Source organism: Antechinus flavipes, chromosome 3 (assembly GCF_016432865.1).
Source record: "Antechinus flavipes isolate AdamAnt ecotype Samford, QLD, Australia chromosome 3, AdamAnt_v2, whole genome shotgun sequence".
Classification (NCBI taxonomy): Eukaryota; Metazoa; Chordata; class Mammalia; order Dasyuromorphia; family Dasyuridae; genus Antechinus; species Antechinus flavipes.
The window spans coordinates 571,169,826-571,184,560 of NC_067400.1; positions in this window are offsets into that span (position 1 = coordinate 571,169,826).

Sequence of the window (14,735 nt, forward strand, 5' to 3'; positions counted from 1 at the left end):
GAGAAATAAGATCACAACCCAATCTCTTTCCCTGGTAGCATTATCCTGCCTTCTTATAGAATCATTCCAGATCATTTGTCTCTCTCTCCCTGCAAACTCTAACAACAAACACTGTGCTGCCTCCACGACTTGGGAATGGTGGGAGGGATCTATTGAGGGGAATCAGGAAGCTTTTTGAGATCCCAAGGAAAGCGCAGGCTGAGATGCAGAAGCTTTCTAGCATTCCTCCTGGATGGACTCACACTGGACGCTTTGTCTTAGAAGAGTTGAGTTTATTCCTGGCTTGAACCCACTTCTTTTCCCAGAGATTCAGTTGATTTCAAAAGACCAACAAAAGAAAGGAAACCTTTGGGGCTGGTGGAGCAGAGCTTGGTGGCAGGCAGAGTAAAGGCCCATGCTATGCTGGTGCATGTGTGAGCACACGTGGGGAATGGGGGAATGGGGGGGGGGGGTGCGGAATGTGTGTGGAAATAGAGGCGATTTACTCTCTGGAACCTGGAAGCAGGCAGGGAGGGGCTGCGTGTGTGCTCACATGCTGAGCTGAGTCTGGTGAGTCTCCATAGCAGCCTATTTTACCTTTAAAGGAAAGTTCTTTCCCTTTCCCTCTCTCACTTGCCTTCTCTCTTCCATTTCCTTTTCCTCTTCTTGCTTTTCATTCTCTTCTCCTTTTTTTTTTTTTTAATCTTCTGTTCCCTATCTCATTTTCTTTTTCTCTTCTGTCTCTTTCCTTGGGGGAATTTCTGTTAGTATTAGAAAGTGGATCCTCTGATCCACCTGGGGTTGCAGAAGTACCTCAGAGACTGGGGAGAACCGAGCTGCTAGGAATTTAAGGGGTGTTTTCCAACACAAATCCTCGCATGCTTCATGTAAACAAAATATTAGATGGGTTTATACAGACTCGAAATATCTGTTCATTATTTTTTGGATTTGCCTAATTCCCTTTTGTACCACTGCCTTAAGCTTATCATCAGTCTTCCCTTTCTCTTTCATTATTTACCCAACAAATATGAAACCTATATACAACTCTAAGCTGGTAGAGTTGTACAGAGGATATAAAGAGAGGAAGTTCATGAAATATCACCCTTTGGAAGGGGGACATGCCTAATAAAATATTAAAAAATGCCAAATGTCAGAATGTTAGAACATAAAATATCTGTGCTAGGGAAGACCTTAAAATATAGATATCAAAAGTGGAGGAGGCCTTAGAGAGATCATCTTTTCAAGTCCCCTCATTTTACAAAAAAGAAACTTAGAGGAAGGAAATAAGTTCCAAGGTTATGTGCTGAATTAATCGAGATGAATTACTGATTGATCTCAAGAAAGGAAAGAAGCATTTATGAAGCTTATACATAACAATTATTAAGAATATACAACAGGGTCAGATACAGTGCTAAGTGCTAGCAATACAAATATAGGTAAAAAGAAAGACAACCCTTGACCTCAAGTAGCTTATATTCTAAAATCAGAACAAATACAAAAAAGACCTGAAAAGGATATGTGTGGTGGAAAAAAGAAGGTATCCAATATAAGTGCATGATTTTGAAGTCCAGGAGAGTCAGGAATAGGGCCAGGAGAGAAATGAAAGGTAGCCTAAACCCCTCTGCAAAATGGAAGGTAAAGGGGGAGGAGGGAAGGATGGTTCTTATAGAGAATTCCAGATTGAGAAGGCTGTAGGGATGGTAGGATGATGGAAGGTGAGGAAGCTCCAGATATCTGAGGAGTTCCAGAATGAACCAGGAGCAAATAAACATGGTTTTGGAGTTTAAAGCCAAGATAGGTCTTGACAAGGATAATTAACTCATTGCTGCCACAATAAGTACTCTCATAATATCTTTAATCCAAAGAGCATTTACCACATCCAATTTACCTGACAAAACAAAAACCAGTCCCTGCCCCAAAGGACTTTCTATCCTATCTAAGATGAGAGGATTGAATTTGTAGAGAGGAAAAGATGTAAATAGTTAAATATGTACCAGATAATGGTCAAAGGAGGGAACTAAGAAGAGTTTTTGGCTCCATCCTTCAATCAGAGAGACAGAGGGTACTGATGGGTGACCAAGGCTTTTTGGATCTTGCAAAGTTATGAGGGCATGGTAAAAAAGTCAAATAAATCCAATTCTGCAGCTGGTCAGGAAGTGAGAGATGTTTGAGGAGATGGAATGCTGAGCTCTGGAATAGAAAATAGGTCAGTTTAGTTAGAATGCTGGAAATGTGTGATAAGCCCAGAAAGGTAGGCTGCAGCCAGATGGTGAAGAGCTAAAATGGATATTTCCAGAACTATTCTGCAAGGGGAACTTTTATAGGAGATTGACCTCTGGGGTCAGCCCTTACCAGAACTTTGGAGTTTGCTACCAATGACTGTCACTCAACACCATTACCTCTTCACCCCCACTCTCACTTCCATTCTAGACTAGAGGGAGAGCACCAAGAGCTTTGGTTCAGGAGGCTATAGATTTGCTGCAGACTCTGCCATGACCTCCTCATATGACCTTGGGCAAGCCCCTTTTTTACTCTATTTTCTTCTCTGCTTTTCCATCTGTAAAATGAAGATTAAACACAATCAACAAGGTCCCTTAGAGGGATGATCAAATATGTATTAAGCACCTATTATTACTAGGAACTTTGCTAAATCCTAGAGTGACAAAGAAGGCAAAAGACAGCCTCTGCCTTTGAAGAATTTGCAATCTAATGGGGGAGATAATATGCCAATAATACAATATGTATAGGATAAATTGGAAATAATTATCAAAAGGAAGACACTAGAATTGAAAAGGGTTAGGAAAGGTTTCCTGTAGAAGATGGGATTTTTAGTTTGCACTTGAAGGAGACTAGAAGAAGCCAGAAGGAGGAGATGAGGGAGAATATTCCATGCACTGGGGACAGCTAGCAAAATACCTGGAGTCAGAGATGGAGTGTCTTCTTTGAGGAACAGGAAGGAATCCAATGTCACTGAATGGAAGAGTTCAGGAAAAGACATAAGGTATAAAAGAACTGAAAAGGTGGGGGTCAGGTCCCTAAATAATGAAGGGTTTTGAAAGCCAAATAGAAGCTTTTATATGTGATCCTGTAGGTGATAAAAGAACTAATGGAGTTTGTTAAGGAGCATAAATATATAAAACATGGTTGGACTTTGATGGCCAAGTGAAGGGTAGACCTGAGTGGGGAACTGCTCATGGCAGTCTATGTAAATCTTAAAGATAATATTTAGAGAGGCAAACCAATCAGCAGGCCATTACTTAATCCAAGAGTGAAGAGATAAAGGAAATATACCAAGATTCTACAAAAGTAACATAATAGGCCCTGGCAGTAGTTTAACTATGGGGATAAGGAATTGAGGATATCACTTAGGTTGTGAGCTTGGGGACCTGAAAAAATGATGGGGCCCTACCTAGTCATAAGGAAGTTTGGAAGCAGGTACAGCTTAGAGAGAAAGATGATGAGTTCATTTTTGGACATAGTGAATTTAAGATGTCTTCAGCATATCCAGTTGGAGACGAATAATAAGCAGCTGGAGATGTAAACAGAGGTCAGAGATTGATCAGGGCTGAATAAGTTTTGAGATTTAATTTAATTTAAGATTTGAGAATCATTAGTATAGATAAGATATTTAAATCCATGGGAGTTAATGAGATCACCAAGTGAAATATTATAATGGGAAAAAAGAAGAGGTTAGGACAGACCCTGTAAGAAACAGGTAGAATTATTATCTCCATTTCACAGATGATGAAACTGAAGTAGATCAAGTGACATAGCCAGAGTCTCACAATGTCTGAGACCAGATTTTGGTCTTTCTGATTCTTCCCTCCTTCCCTCGCTCCTTCCTTCCCTCCCTCCCTCCCTCTCTTTCTTTTTTCTTCCTCCCTTCTTCCCTCCCTCCCTCCCTCTCTTTCTTTCTTTCTTTCTTTCTTTCTTTCTTTCTTTCTTTCTTTCTCTTTCTTTCTTTCTTTCTTTCTTTCTTTCTTTCTTTCTTTCTTTCTTTCTTTCTTTCTTTCTTTCTTTTTTCTTTCTTTCTTTCTTTCTTTCTTTTTTTCTTTCTTTCTTTCTTTCTTTCTTTCTTATTTCTTCTTTTTTTTCTTCCAGAACACCTTTTTTAAATGGCAATCTATGTCCCTGTCTATCTTAAAAGTAAATATTGTTGGGAAAAAGAGAAATTCCTTCTTGTAATGAAAGAATTCATGACTTACCTCATGGAATGATAGGCTTTAGAGCTGGAAGGGGCCTTAGAGATTATCTAGTCTAATTTAATAATTTTGCAGATAAGGTTGAGGGATATGTGTGCCTGTGCACATGTAGTGTGTGTATACACACACACACAGATGTTAAATTCCTCATTTTGCATATGGGAAAACAAAGGCTCAGGGAGGAAAAGTGATTTATTCATACAGCCAAGTGAGCAGCAGAGCAAGGGAATTGTTTATGGAAATCAGCAACTCCCTGGTTAACTAACTAATGGATTCATTTGGAAATCCAGCAGGCTAACACAGGGAGTGTGCCTCCTGCCAGGCCTCGAGGTCCTGCTGTGCTCCCAAAAGTTCTCTCCTTCCCCCAGGAAAGGCTGAGTCAGACTAAGAAGGTGAAAGGGGGAAATAAGTCACCTAGCCCTACCACCTGCTTGCCCATGTGATAGGCAGGTGGAGCATAGAACTATGGCAGAAAGAGGGTAAGGCTGGCACTCAGCCATAGCTTCCTTCCCCAAGCCCCCGCCCTCATCCCAGACATGTGGGCCTTCTCAACCACTTAATATAATCCAATTCAGGTTTTTGACAATGACATTTTTTTTCAATAGCCTACTGAATGTTAGACACCTTGCTAGCCATTAAATGGTCCCCTACTTCCTGTAAGACACTATACCTAGGACAGACACAGAGATCAAGGTGGGCATAGACAGGTTCTGTTTGCCCACCTCTTTCACTGATCTTTTCAACATTCTTGGGAAGGAGGCAAGGTAAGTACCACCATTACTGGAGAATATTCAATTTTGAACTTATAGAAAAAATGCCCAAGGTCGGGGAGCCAAGAGTTGACACATAAAGGAGAGGAGGAGGCTCTCTACAAGAGGATTAAAAAAAGAGCTCCATGTTATTTTCTTCCCCTCTTCTCCCTTTCCCTTCTTTTTCCTCCCCTCTCAACTCCCTTCCTTTCTCCTCTGACTTTTGACTTTCTTTTCTATCCTCTTCTTTTCCAGTTAAAATACATGATATACACATGCTAGAAGATGTCACTCTGCACATTGTATGAACCCTCTGTGGGAAATTTATGGAAGGATGTAGATAAGAGCATGGATTGGCAAGCATGGATACTATCTCTCACATTGGAGGGACTATCCACATGGGTGAGATCACAGGTCAGCTAGGGAATTAGAGACATTAGAGAGGGCCCTTTAAGTTGACAAAGTTCTTTACTTACACTGAAACCTTACAATAATTTTCCGGACATATTTTATATTGTCTACTTTCACATACTCTCCGTTGCCATTCATATGACATTGCCTCTAGTTTCTCTGTACCTGTGCACAAGTGGTCTTCTGGCATTGGAACGCACATTTTCCTCACCTTCCCAGCTCTAACGTACCTTTCTGGGCTTGTTATCTCTCTCTCTCTTTTATCCTGTCTAGGAGATCTGGCTGGAGAATGGTTCTTTTTGCTCTTCCTTATCCATTCCTCCCCTTAGCCTCTTGGAATCTCTCTTTGAAGCTCAGCCTGTATGATGTGTCCTACATGAAGCCTTCCCCACTTCTCCCCAGATGATGGGGAAGGGTGGAAAGGAGAGGAGATGGGACTTAGTTGTGGGGAGAAATTCAATTGGACATCCAGATGAGGCAATGGATAGAATATTCTTGGAGCCAGAAAAAAACCTAAGTTTGAATTCTACCACTTACTCTTATTAATTATGTGATCCTGGGTAAGTCATTTAATGTCTCTCAGTCTCAGTTTACTCATTTTAAAAATGAGGATAATAATATCACTTATCTTCAAAGTTGTTGTGAGGATCAAATGAGACTATTTAGGTAAAGTGCTTTGCTAATCTTAAAGTGCTAGCTAATAACATTATGAGTGCCCTCCAATGACCTTGTAGAGTATTTTTTAAAAATATGTTTTGTTTTAAAACGAATATGGAAATATACTTATTATTCTTGTACATATATATCCTGTATTGGATTGCTGGATGTCTTTGGGAGAGGAAAGGGATGGAGGAAGAAATCTTACAAAATTTTATAAAAATGAATGTTGAAAACTATCTTTACCTGTAATTGGAAAAAATATTATTTAGTGCAAAAAAGTAACAGATCAAAAATAAAATTTTTATTTTATACATATAATGTTGTTTCTTATAGTAGAATATAAGTTCCTTGAGGGCAGGCATACTTTCCTTTTTGCCTTTATACTCCCAAGACTTAGCATTGTGTTTAACACATAATAAGCATTTAGCACATATTTACTAATTGATTGCTAAAAACACTTTTAAATATAACTTATTTTTAAGTATTGGTCTGTGAGTACCTTGTGCATGAGACCTCTCCTGATTCTTAATTTTTGAGAAATTACTCTCTCTATATTTGTAAGTGCTTGGCACATAGTAGGGGCTTATAATGCTTGTTGACTTAACCAGCACATGTTTTATGGTTCTCTAGTCACCCCCTTCCAGTATAATGTAGGCAAAGACTGTTTAGTATTTTGATGTTTGTATCTCCAGCTCCCAGCATAGAACCTGACAAAACATATATTTAGCACATGTTTATTAAATGGAATTTAGGTATTTACGATAGACATTATTATTCCCATTTTAGAGATGAAAGCACTGAGACTCAGAGAGATTTAGGGATTTTCTCACAATCACATAGTCAGTGATAGAAGATTTGAACCTGGATATTTTTGGTGCCAAGTTCAGTGCTCTATCCACTATGGCACACTGCTGCTCTAAGAATACTCTTGATAGAATTTAAGAGATAATGTGGACTGATCACCATGTTGAATTTCAGGATACTTGAGTCCTGTCACTTACTTTCTCCAGGAAAACCCCATCTCTATGTCTCTATTTCTTTAAAATGAAAGTGATAACTCCTACTCTTTCTTCCTCCCAAGATTCTTGGGAGGATGGAATGAAAAGAATAATGTGAAAGGATTTTGAATAGTTAAGAAGGGACCATTATACTCAACTCTGGAGAGAAATTAAATTAGAGATACAAAACAATGGCCTATTTTTCCATCAGCCCCAGGTATGAAGCCAGTGTTCCAGTGACTCCCGTATCCCATCATCTGAAAGGCTCCCCATTCTATCCTCTGTTAATAGTCAAAATGCTCAGGCAGTCAGATAGTGGTTAGCATTCTCACTCTCTGCTGCTCATCCAGGGGCTCTTCATATTCCTTATCATCCCTGGGACTCCGCTTATTTCTTCTAACTTAAGGAATTTAATTCAACAACTGAAATCTGGATTCTAGAGTTGGAAGGGACTCTGAAGGCCATTAACATCCAACTGATACCTGAACTTAATCAACAAGTGTTGGAATCTTTACAAACTGTTAAGTCATAGAGACAATAATTATCTAAATTAGCATGGTTCAGTATGATCAATCTGATCTTACAAGGAGATGTTTTGGGCCAGAACCTGAAACAAGTTACTAAGTAGAACTAATAGATGCTTGTGTTCACACCTTTAGAGAGCTCATATAAGCAAGAAGTATCTAAGTACTCATTGGAGTTCACAATTATGGGAGATTCACAAAGTAAACTTTGTAACTTTGTGAATTCACACCTCCCCTGAAGCTCTTAGGGCCAGAGAGCACTCTGGGAGAAAACCTATAATCCCTCTCTCGAAGAAGGAGCGTAAATAGAGCTTCAGTGAGCCCAGTCAGGAGAGTTCAGCTGAAGATTGAGAAGGGAGCATCAGTTCAGTTGAGGAGAAGCACTCTCTTGGAGGCGCAACCAGATTCATCTTCATCTCACATCACTGTGGTGGCTGGGCTTGTGCACTTCCCCCATTGAGACCAAGCTGCTCTGAAAGGCTTTCCAGAAAGCTAGCCGAGCCCCAAGGGAAGGAGATAAGAGATCCATTCCATCTTTGTGCTGGCTGGAGGCTGAAGAAAGCAGAGGCAGAAGCAAAGGACAAAGCTGCAAGAGCTCTTAGAACCAAGCAGAGAGAAAGGCCTCAACTAACCAGGCTATTTTGGAAGGAGAAAATAAACGTTTGCATTTTTACCAGCTGGCTGCATTTTGGGTGATTATTACTCTTAACTGAAACTAAGGCTGCCTCCAGAAAACCTCCTCAAGAAACCTGCTTACACCCGGAGAGAATTATTATTCTAAAGAAGAAGATCACCACAAACAAGTATTTATTAAGCACCTACTATGTGCCAGGATCTGTGTTGGGTGCTGAGATTACAAAGAGAAAAAGAAAAAAGTTAAGAGCTTTCCCTCAAGGAGGTTAGTCCCTCTTCTGCTTCCCCCATAAATACCCATCTAACTTTTGCATGAAAATTACTGATGGAAGACCCCACCATCTCTCCCAAGGTAGCCTATTTATTCTACATCTGAATAGTTTCTAATTGTTAGGAAGTTTTTTCTTACATTGAGTCTAAATCTGCCAATTCACCTTTTTGCAACTTCTATCTGTTGCTTATTTGGCCAACAAGGGCATGTCTGATTTCTTTTCCATATGGCAATAGTTGAAAATAGTTATTATCATGAAATCTTTTCTCCTCCTCTTCCTTCTCTACCACCACCTCCTTTTCTTCCTGTTCTTTTTCACCAACTCCTCCTCTTCCACCTCTTTTTTCTTCCTCTTTCTCTTCTTTCTTCCTCTTTTTCTCCTCCTCCTCCTCTTCTTTTCCCTCCTTTCCTCCTCTTTTTCTCCCTCCTTTCCTCCTCTTCCTCCTCTTCTTTTTTCCCCTTTCTCTCCTTCTCCTCCCCTTTCTCCTCTATTCTTCCTCCTTGTCCTCCTCTTCCTACTTCTTCTCTTCCTTCTTCTTTTTCTCCTTTTTGCATCCTCCTCTTCTTCCTCTTCTCCTTCTCCTCCTCTTCCTCCTTCTCTTCTTTCTTCCTTTTTCTCTTCTCCTCTTCCTCCTCTAGTTCTTCCTTGTCCTTCTCTTCCAACTTCTTCTCTTTCTTCTTCCTTTTCTCCTTTTTTACTTTCTCCCCTTCTCTCTTCCCTCTTCTTCCTTTCCTTCTCCTTTTTCTTTTCTTCCTCCTAATGAATCACTTTTCTGAAAATGATCTTGCACATCTTGGTCCTTCTTCTAACATGGCACATAGACCTCAACTCTGTGCCTTAGATGTGGTCTGATCCCATTTGTTAAGAATCAGTTCTGTGTAGAGTAGGTAGACATAAAGTTTCAAGAAATGCTTACTAGGTACTAAACCTTAGGCTATCTTAGGGTACAAATATAAAAATCAAAAACAGACTTTTCCTCCAAGGAACTCATGGTTGTCATGTGTACATCCAGGTGCACATTCATGTGTAAGATGGGAAAACACATAGGAAAGTGGACAGGGAGGAACAATTTGGTCTCATTTTGGACTTTTTCAACTTTTCCAACATGGTGGACTTCTTTGCCTTCCTGTCCCCTAACTTTTTAGCTTCCTTTTGTATATGGTCTTACCCTCATTAAACTCCTTGAGGGCAGGGATTATCATTCTTCTTCATATTTGTAAGCATAGTGCTTTTTTTTTTTTTTTTAAACATAATGCCTGACTCAAAAATAGGTGTTTAACAAGTGTTTAATGATTTGGTCCAAAAAATTACAGGTATGGCAAGTGGGGCCTTAGAAATGGGGCCTCTATTCAGGGCATGTTTCAAATTCTGTCGTAAATTCTGGGTGTAGATTAATGCACTCCATCCAGTAACAATGGCAAAATTGCTTTGGTTCATGGTTCCAGAACTGGTGGGTGGGAAGGAAGGAGGTATGGAGAAGAAAAAGTACTTGCTGAGGGGAGACAATTGGGGAGGAGGCCTGGAAAAAGTGGCTAGAGAGGAGGAAATGAATGGAAGCATTGAATGATCTTTTCCTGAAACAGAATACCTAGAGAGTCAGGGGAGTGGGGCTTCAGGTCAGAAGTACTTCATAATCTATGGAATAGGTTATAAGGGAGACTTGGGGCAGGGATCTAAGAAGAGGGCTTGTATGAGGGAGATATTGCCTGCCAATATCTCTATGTAATTACATGCTAATCGTCTCTATTTCTGGGCAAGGTTATTGTAATAATTGAAGGACTCCACTCCCCCATAGTGCAGGGTCTATTTTTCAGCACTGCTGACTTAAACCTTTAAAAGGGCGTCTTCTGTGCTCTGAGGGTGATCCAAAAAACCCTAGACTTGGCTGCCTGTAGAGATGAGATCATCATGTCCTGCACCCATACTGGGGACGGGCCTTCCTTGCCTAGACCAAATATATGTGTTCTCAAGGTTTCTTGCCCCAGAAGACACCCAATAGAAGAGAGCCTCTTGTCCAAGGTTCCTGTCTCACCACCATACTTCTGTCCTAGTCCGGTAGTCCAGGCTCAGTTGGCCAGTCTGTGGCTCACTAAGGAATAGGGCAGCAACATCTGAATTCCTGTGTGCTGGAGTTGGGGAGGGGAACAGGACATTTCTAAGATGAGTTGGATCCATCCCTGTGTGAGTAATGATTACAAAGCAATTTATAATGTCTAAGCAAGGACTGCCTGAGGAAATACTTTGAATTGAATTTACAGCTCCCTGCATCTCCCTTTTAATTTTGCATCCCTCTTGGGGAGCTTTAGGGAGAGGGCTCTAAGACAGTAGCTCCCTTTGGCTCTCTTGGGAGCTCTGGGCCTGAGCCAGGGCTGTCTCGTCCAATCTAAATCCTTCTCAGCCTACAAAATCTAGCCAATAGAATCCCAGACTCTGGAGCTGGCAAGGACCCCAGAAACTATCTAATACAACAACCTATGTCTGAACAGAAATCTCTTCTACCACAAAACCCTACAAGTGACCATCTGGCCTCAGCTTGGACTCCATTGAGGGAAAACTTAAACAACTTTCTGCAACAGTGTATTTTACTTTGGGCTACTTAAATTCCTGGGAAGTTTTATTTGTTAGTGTTATCCCTGTTTTGAATTGAAACCTGCCTCTCTCAAGGCAGTGTAGTACAAGTGGAAAGAAGACCAGTTATTTGTTCAAACCCCAGTTCTCAAGTTTATTAAATTCTTACCTGTCACTTATCTGGGTGACTTGGGACTATCTAAGCATCCAGGCTCCTACAAAGATCCTTTGACAAACAATGACTTAGATTAAAATGGGGTAAAATACTTCCTGAGGAGGTTATGGAGAAAACATAGACAGTGGTAGAGTGCTGGGACTCAGTTAGGAAGATCTGAATTAAAATGTGGCCCTAGATAATTAACAGCTGTGTGACTTAACTGCTCTTTACCTCAGTTTCCTCATCTGTGAAATGAAGATAATAATAGCACAGATTTATCTCTTGGGTTGTTATGAAGATCTAATGAGGTGAATTACAAAGCACTCAGCACAGTGCCTGCCACCTAGTAAGCCCCATAAAAATGTTGTTATTTAGTATTCCTGTCTGTCAGCCTGGCACTCTATCCACTGAGCCATCTAAATACCCCTATAAAAATGTTAGTTTTTATTTTTATAATTACAATTACTATTATTGCACAAAGCCCTAGAGAATGAAGCACAGAGGTTATTACTAAACTCATAGCCACTTCCTGCATTGTTTGTACATAAAGAGAATTTGGGCAAATGACAATAAGAGCTCTCACTTGTGTAGCACATTATATTTGATGTAGATATTGCAAATATTAAGCCCATTTGTAAAAATGGGAAACTGAGTCCTTCTGCAAAAGTGATTTGGGTATTATTTTTTAACTAACAATTATTGGATTTCTATCATATCAAATCTGCAAAGGGCATAAGGCTCTGTAGCCAACCAACAGATCAAGTCTGGATCTCAAAGATCTAGACAGGCTTGGGTATTAGGTTGTACCAATAAAATGGGATTAGGTAAGGATGAATGGAAAATCTAACCATGTAATATATATATATATATATATTTTTTTTTTTAAATAACTTTTTTTTGACAGAACCCATGCCAGGGTAATTTTTTACAATATTATCCCTTGCACTCACTTCTGATTTTTCTCCTCCCTCCCTCTACCCCCTCCCCCAGATGGCAAGTAGTCCTTTACATGTTAAATAGATTACAGTATATCCTAGATACAATATATGTGTGCAGAACCGAACAGTTCTCTTGTTGCACAGGGAGAATTGGATTCAGAAGGTAGAAATAACCTGGGAAGAAAAACAAAAATGCAAGCAGTTTATATTCATTTCCCAGTGTTCTTTCTTTGGGTGTAGCTGCTTCTGTCCATCCTTGATCAATTGAAACTGAATTAGCTCTCTTTATTGAAGAGATCCACTTCCATCAGAATACATCCTCAAACAGTATCGTTGTTGAGATATATAATGATCTCCTAGTTCTGCTCATTTCACTTAGCATCAGTTCATGTAAGTCTCGCCAGTCCTCTCTGTATTCATCCTTCTTAACCATGGTTTTTTTAAAAACCAACTTTATAAAAATAAGATAGGGCAGACAGTTACATAGAAATGATGAGGTCGGAATAGTTCAAAATAAATGTGGCAAATTCATAGTGGCCATTCTCTTTGGCAAAAGGCAGATTTATTTAAGGGAAAAGGTTACAGACAAAGGGAAGTGGTAAAATAGGTATCAGGAGTGGCTTATATGAAGTAGAATTGGGAGACCTTATAGTTAGCAAGGAAAAGACAAGTTCCCCAGGGGAACTTACAATTAACCAGGAGAAAAGAAATACTTCATGAGGTGGGAGGAAGCCATTGACTGGCAGGTTAGATCCACAGAGGAGTTTAACAGACTAGCCAGAGTTAGCTACGGTAAGGAAGAAGACGCCATTAGAGAAAAGCCATTATGAGGATGGAGAGAGAGAATAACTTCATAGTGGGCTTAATCCTGAAAAAACTTAGCAGAGGTCTTCATCATAAGCAGATCCTTTATAAGGGAAATACAGCCTTGGGGTTTCTCAGGGAAGTAAAGATGGGAACTCAGAGGGAGGGAGCAAGGAGCCAGATGGAGTGCACCTGGCAGACTAGGTCCCAGACCTGTCTAAAGGTATGCTAAGCAATATCTCAAAGCCTGTTTAAAGATGTTCAGAGTTTTGAGGGATAGACAAGAGAGTTCCATCCTCACAAATACTCTATAAACAGGATAGTCTGAAAATTGGTTATATCTGATAATAGCCAGAGGGCTTCTTCCTGACTGGGGAAGAGAATCAAACCACATCAACAAGACAAAGGATCCCTTGAAAAATGTCTGAGAACTTTAACAATAACACCTTGTATTTATATAGCACCTTGAAGGTTTGCGAAATATTTTATAAATATGATCACAGTTTATCCTCACAGAAACTTAGAAGATAGGTGCTGTCACCATCTCCATTTTACAGATGAGGAAACTGAGGCAAACAGGTTAAGAGAAAGAGTCACACAGTAAGTATGTGAAGGTAGATTTGAATTTAGGTCGTTTTGACTCAAGATCCAGTGTAGTATCCGCTGCACCATTTTGTTAGTATTAGATGTGTTACAAGCTTAATTTAAGTCCATCATGTGCCATGGTAGAACAAAAGGTACCCACTCTTCTACACTTCATTACCAATGAGAAGGCTGACATACTCTCTATTCTGGCCAGGGCATAACTGGTGTTCTCTGTTCAGTTTTGGGAAATGATTCTATATTAATCTTAGGAAAGCCTTAGACAAATTGGCCTAAAGTGAGACAACTGAAGATTAAGTAATATGAGGATTGGGTGAAGGAACTAGAGTATTCAATCTGAAAAGGAAACTAAGAGCATACAGGGAAATGATTTTAACCCTTTGGAGGGCTATCCTACAAGAGCTGTCAGGCTCATTTTTCTCAGCCCTTGAATACTGGAAGCTACAAAAAGACAGATTTTCCTACCATTAGAACTGTCCAAAAATGGAAGTTGTGGCCATGAAAGCCCTTAGATGATTTTTACACAAACTCTGGATGACCACTCATTGGAAATGCTGGAGAAAGTGTTGCGGTCTAGATTTGGGGTACCTAAATGAAATTAGGGTTTAATTAAGGTCTAGTGGCAGGTTTGGAGTACAGGGAGTCAAGCAAAGCTCCCCTGCAACCCCTTTGGATACGGCAGTAAATGGGGTCTAGTAGCGGCGCGAGTTCCCAATAAAAGCATTTATTGGCCTGAGAGCTAGATTGGTAAAAGAGGTTTATTATTGGGTAAGCAAGGTTAAAGTATAGGCGAAGGTAGAGATAAGGAGGGCACTGGACAGAGGGTCCTCACATGGCTAGCATGTTTGGAATCTCTGCAAAGAGGGGTTCCCAGCATGGCCTTTTTATAATAGACTTAGCTCGAGGGGCTTTTGGGTGTAGCCCCAAAGTTGGCTCAGATCAGGGTGGGGCTGGGACAGGTCCGGATCTTCTATTGGAATTCAAAGGGACCAGGATTTGTGAGTCAAAGGGTAATTACATTCACTAGGAGGGGATGGGAATCTAGAAACTAATCTTTCCCACATTAAAAGGACTCTCAGTCAGTCACAAGTTGGACTCTATGCTTTCAGAACTCCTTTTCAGTTCTTAGATTTTGTGATGTGATTTTACCATATTTATTAAATTCCATTGTAGTTAATTTGGCCCATTATTCCGAACCCATAAAGATCTTTTTGGATCCTGATTCTTCTGCCTAGTG